Genomic DNA, 6508 nt, shown 5'->3' with positions numbered 1-6508 from the left:
TTTGTTTACAGCTACTGTTATGTATGTGAATGCAACACACATGGTTTTAACAATTTTACCCAGCAAATAACCATTTTACTCCAAGACCATTTTTTTTCCCTCTGAAGAGAAGATAGTAATGTAGAAATAGATGCTAAATGTAGCACTCCACTGCTTCTTTGTACTACAAATCAAGCCAAATTCTACTTCCACTGTCCATGGGAGATAAAGCATTGAATCGTTTCAGGAATACCTTGCTAATGCACACTCATTTCAGTTGAAAGCACCACAGTGGATCTGACAAGAGAAATGCAGCTTGGTAAATCTCAGAAGCCTGTTGTCCTGCCTTAACAGATATGTACCAAATCACACCTGATGCATTCCTTGGGATTTCCCTCATTTCTCACACCACTTACAAAAATTGAGGGCATTCCACATTTCCTAAGGAATAGTCTGAACAGGGAGCAAAAAATTTAGCAGAAGAAAACACATTCACAGTGAGTCATCAGTTCCTGTGTTATCTGTCATGGCTTGAGATAATAATGGTCTTTCCATATCAAATCAATTGGAACAGCAACAGAATCATGATGAAATGGAAAACCAAGAGTAGATTATGAACAGTGTGAAGTAAGTAGTTATCTCTTAATTCATTTCAAATGTACCACCCCCTTAAGTCTGAGGAACTGTCTCTCTGAGAATCTAATGAGCCAAACAAGTTGCTTCCTTCAGTATCCCCTTAGACATCTTTCTAGGTGTGAGTCCTGCTCCTGAGAAGACCAGCTGGTCAAAAAATGATGCACACCCGGCAGCAACAGAAAAGAGCAGATCCATTTTCAGCTGCTCAGCAGACCAAATCATAAGCTACTGGAAATGGAGACTGCTTACTGCTATTGTGCTTGTCTGAGCAGGGACTTCAGGATGTTCTGTGTTTTTAACAATACACACAAAGAAATGGATCAAGTCCTAGTTATTGCTCATGGGCAAAAGAGGAACATATTTAAGATTTTTCTGCAGATGAATGCGGGGGAGGCCAAGAAAAATATAATATAGCCCTACAGATGCATAGCAAGTAATCCTTTTTCCCATATTGCAGTATCATATGTGAGGGAACACATTTGCTCCAGGATTGCCAGTTCACAGAAGGATCAATGCACAGACAGGTTCGTAGAACCCCGTGTGAACCGACAGAGCTTTCCAAATTCAGGGCAGATGAAAGGGAGCAAATGATCTGCACGGTGCCAAATTCTATATGGTGCTATAGATAGCTGATCAATGCCAGCCGTGTAGCAGACCCTTGCTCTGACAATCTGAAGGTCTGCTCAGGTGACTACAAACAGTAGAAGCAAAGAGAGAACACACGGAGCACAGCGTGGGCGTTATAACTAGAGTGCTGTAAATTAGAAAGGCACACATTTGTAATTGGCATTGCTGACAAAGAAGTGGCACTAAAGTTACAGATGGAGTCAGAGCTGATGCTGGAACGAGCAGCCTAAATAGCTTGTCACTCTGAGCTCATTAAGAAGTAAAATGCAGATCAGGGAACAGCTAAGCAGCTGGGTCAGGTTGTTCATTGGCTAATTTAGTCTAAACAAGAAAGAAGGAAGGCATGAAACATGTTCTGGAAGAGTGTAAAAGAAAGCAAGGAACCAGAAGGGTAGGGGTGGCCAACCACTTGCTGCAAGCTGAAACACAGCTTAAGAGAAAACACTAAAGCCAAAGGAAAAAAAAAAAAAAACCTTGAAAAACAAAACTCCAAACTTAAATCAACCTTCGCCTTCTCTTCTTTTTTTTTTGATATTTCACTAAATAAACAAAATGCAAAAAATTGGGGTTTCAGCTGTCTCAAAAAATCATTGGAATCCAAGAATCAAGTAATCAGCAACACACATGCCAGTCAAGCATACAGCTATCCACGGCTGAAGACCGACACTGACATATTCATACATATGTATGAGCGTCAGTATTTGCATGTCAGCTCTAAGCATGTAACAATGCAGGTACTTGGGTTAGAAAATTTGGCAAAAAAACCCCTCTCTCTTTTCAGAACTGAAGCCAGACCTGCCACCGCTGCAGTCAGAAGGCCTGAAAGCGAGACAGTGCAGAGCCCTCTTCTCCCCAAATTATGAACCACCCGCTCACCTTGTAAAATCAGAGGCTTGCAATCAGGATCTCCCAACAAGCATGCTTGAACCCAGGACTCTCCAGGCTCAAAAGGCTGCCGGGAAACCTCCACAGACCCACCTAGGCTGCACATTTACAACAGATCCCCTCCCGAGCTCGCTTGCATGTTGCAGTCCCATTTTGTAGGCGCTCCTTTTTCTGTGAAGGCTGCGTGGAATCAGCGTGTAACAGAGGGGAAGGCTGGTACAACAATGTTAACTAACTCTTCATTGTAATTAAAGGCGTAAAATCTGCTCCACACACAATCTTTATTTAGGTAAATTTCATAGCCGATAATCAGATCTTCTATGAAAGAGAAGGAAACAAATGAGCTAGAAATTCGTGATCTGTCATATTTAGAAGCCATCATCAGTCAATGCCAAGATGTTTTTTATGCATGGGCATGTAGGTATGGCGATTGAAAGGGACTCTTCTCTGATATTTACATCTTGTGCAATACGTTATCATTCCCCCAAAACAAGTTTTGTGAAAGGTTATGACTTTTAAGCAATATTATGTCCTTTGAGTGTGGCAAGCAAAGGAGAGGAGGTGAAGGAGAAGACATCAGAACCTCTGTCTGCGTATCATATTCTGGCTTCCGGCAGAGCTCCCAGGGTCCCCAGACATTGTAGAAGATACATAAAATCATCAGGGCAAACCCCCAAATTGTCTATAAAAGTCATGATCCTGGCAAATTGCTGTGAGACCACCTGTGCAGAAGTCTCCTACTCCAGGTCTTCTTTCTGGAGATTTTAGTGTCCTTTCCAGCATTACCAGTCTCCCTGAATTTTTCTTTGTCGTTTTCCACCCCTTTGTTTGATCTACAGTGAATAAATGTGTCAGTGCTGCTAGAAAGGCAAGCTGTTTTTTAGATTTAACAGAAAAGGAGCTAAAAGTTGAGAGCTTTCTCTGTGAGGGAACTGTTATAATGTTCTATTATCCCTGCAGGGATGGAGAGAAATTCTTGTAAATATTACTTATTTAACAGAATATTCTTAAACAACGTATCAAAGTACTTAGTGAAATCATATGAACAAATCATAAGAGACTGGTGAATTGAAATGATTAAGGCTCGTTTAATTTCTTGAAACCAGGACATTTCCCCAACATCATAATATGGATTTGGGTTACATAGTCTTGAAATAACTGCTGGATCAATTTTCTGTCATGTCTGTTGATGTAGTACATAGCTGGCAGATACAAATTCAGCTCTCTGAGTAGAGCATACCTTCTATTTTCCTTTTTCCCCCTGTTTTCCTTTTATAATTTATTTCTTAAAATAAATTTCTCTCTGTTAATGTTTCTGTTGAGATAACTGTATTGATATATTAAAATGTCATTATTCTCCAGACAAAAACTTTACACAATTGTTTCCAACTCTCTGCATGTTTCTTTCAAGACATATAGATTACATTACAGTTCTATTATTCATATTCTTTTTAATATAGGGCTAAAGCCTAAAATAAAGTAGACTTGGAAAATTTCTATAGAATGTGAAAAGACAGGGGAAAGACAATATGTCTCATTCAAGCTGGCAGAATGAGGTTGGTTCAATAATTATTGAAGAAAGAGCTTCCTAGGACAAGTAGCTCCAGTACAAATAGCACAGAGTAACTGAGACTGCAAACAGTGAGTGTCCTGAAGGGGTAAGGTGTCACACTGGGAGGTGCAATAGCAGAATTAGATTTACTGTTACTGAGCAGTGATATTCAAACCCTAACAAGAACACAAGGACAGGGTGATTGGGTGGGTGGAAAATGGGGCTGAAAATTACTATTCATAGAATCTTAGAAGGTTTTGGGTTGGAAGGTATTGGAAAGGGCAAAAAGTCATCTAGTTCCACTTCCCCTGCCATGGGCAACCAAGTTGCTCCAAGCCCCATCCAACCTGGTTTTGAACACTGCCAGGAAGCAAGCAATATAGTCCTGGACAATACTCTTTTCCTGACATGCACTTAAGATTAAATTCTCCTCTTCTGCCAAAGATCCATGAAATTCATAAGGAAATAAAGTTAAAAAAAAAAAAAAGGAAGTATTTTTTATTGTCCAGAATTTTCTTTTGGTAGTCTATTCCTGACCTAGCCACCTCCCTTCTCTAAACAGGTATCCCAAATGAACAGGCACTTAAAAAAGTGAAGCCAATTTAAATGGAGATGGTAATGCTTGCTGTTCTCACAGAAGCCTTGAAAATAGCAACATATCTGTAGGATGTTCAGAGACAACTGAATTGAAAGTGGTCTAGAAATGCAGATTATTGTTGGTATTATGAACCAATATAATTTGCATTTTCTTCAGTATTATTCTCTTTTTGTGCTATTTGTTCATATTTATGACTTTTGTATATTTATATGCATCAAAAATTAATAAAAAGATTTATTAAAGAAATGACAAAGCTATAATTGCTCCAATTGGAAAATCAGCACAACAACTTCACAGACAACAAAGCAATATGTTGAATTTATGAACTCTGCCTCACTTATTTACATTTAGCACACAGAAAATATTTGTACCATTTAGTTGATGGATTGGAAGCATATTAGGTTAATTAAACCTATCTTCTAAGTATCCTTTTCAGAGTTTAAATGCTTCTATTGTTTGTACTTAGAAGAATATATGTGTTCTAGAAAAACTCGTATGTTGTTACACCTCAATTCAGCAAAAACAGTATTTCTAATTTCAGTAACATCTCTCACAGCCTTTCAAGTAGGTCTGAACTGTACTTGAAAGTTTTGCTGTTTGTTGTGACAGGGGTGTTATTTTTCTTTTTGGAGTTTAATTTAAAAGCTCCAGTGACCCTTCCTCCACTCCTTCCACTTTGATTTCTCCATTAGAAAGCAGGATTTACAAAGAGAATTTCTGTTAATATAATGATTTTCCTTCTCAGCCTGTGGAGTTTGAAATACCAAAGATAACAAGTTCAGTCTCATATTGGCCTGGGTACCTCACTTAGATTATTTGTTTTGTTTTGTTTTGTTTTACTAAACACCTTGCACCCTGTATTGCTGCTCATGCAGAGGTCTAGGGTGGTGTGATTGCTGTACCAAGCACCCTGGGTTTTGCTCCACTGTGCCTCGCAGAACATGGGCTAGACAAGCCATCCAGGAATGATGAAAATTATGACTTTGAGCAGAAATCCTTCAAGTCATGAAGTCTGCATCACAAGTAAAGGTGGAGAGTGATGCAAACAGCTGCTAAAGAGGGGTTCAGGTTCAGGAGAAAGTAAGCAGCAATTTTTGTTACTCTCTTTTCTAACATTTCCATAGCTTGCTGACAGCTTTAATGTGTAGTCAGACACCCTGGCAGCTTAATACTGAATAGATTGGTTCCAGTTTCCTGAAATCATACATGCTTTGTGTGGTTGTAGTCTGCATCGAGACAAAATTTCCCTATCTGAAAGATCTGCCCTTAAAGATGTGACTTGTAAAATTCAGTGTATCCCAGGCATGAATTGAGCTCATTGCTGCTACATTTATCTCTTCAGAACCATGACACATTTTAATGGAATTAATCTTTAATAGAATTAAGTGTTTGTGAATTGCCTGACTTTATTTTGTACAAAGAAACCAATGGAAATCTATCTCAATAGATCATATTAACCTACAAATCTATGATGCTAGATCAGTTTCAGGCTAGAAAACCAAACTGAAATCTGTACATTCCTAATCAGAGAAATTATATCTGGCAGTTCAATTATATGTGCAATTACTCATACTTCAATCATGGGAGATACAAAAATTCAGTGTTTCATGCTAACTCTGTAAAAAGGAAATGCATATTTATGAAAAAATATTTTTATCTTTTATTTTTCTTAAAGAAATTTCTTGTGGGGTAAAATCCTGAACTAGAGAGTGGTAAAAAGCTTGTACAATCCCTCATCTGAACACAATTTTTATAAGTCCTGTATAGTATTTTTGCAAAGTTATTCACTAGTTTTTTGTCACATATGTGGCCATAATGATTAGTCAGTTGTGTAAGAAATGTTTAGGTACTGTAATAATATATGAGAAAACATGCAACTTGCCCCAAAATGGTCCAAGTATAATTAAACTTGAATAATTGCTTAAATGACTTTTTTAGATCAGCAGCACTGATGTTTAAGAAGCAAGGCCACCAGTTATAGTTCAGCCATGTGTCTTCTACTCTGTTCCCACTCTTACCTGTCTTCCAGAAAAAAAATCTGTATTCAGAACAAAGTATGTTAAAAATCTGCTCTTGAAGAAGCAAAAGCCATAAGATGTCTTTCAGTTTCTCCTCCCCAAATAATTCTTCCCTTACATCTGGCCAAAAGCTTCCATGGTAGGAAGTTGAAGGAAGAAAGTCAGCCTATGCTGCCTATGCTGGGGTCCCTCCAAACCCCATGATCAAATATG

Source organism: Gallinula chloropus (genome assembly GCF_964237585.1).
Source record: "Gallinula chloropus genome assembly, chromosome: 1".
Taxonomy (NCBI): Eukaryota; Metazoa; Chordata; class Aves; order Gruiformes; family Rallidae; genus Gallinula; species Gallinula chloropus.
The sequence above is the reverse complement of the archived record's forward strand: the minus strand, read 5'-3'. Positions refer to the sequence as shown.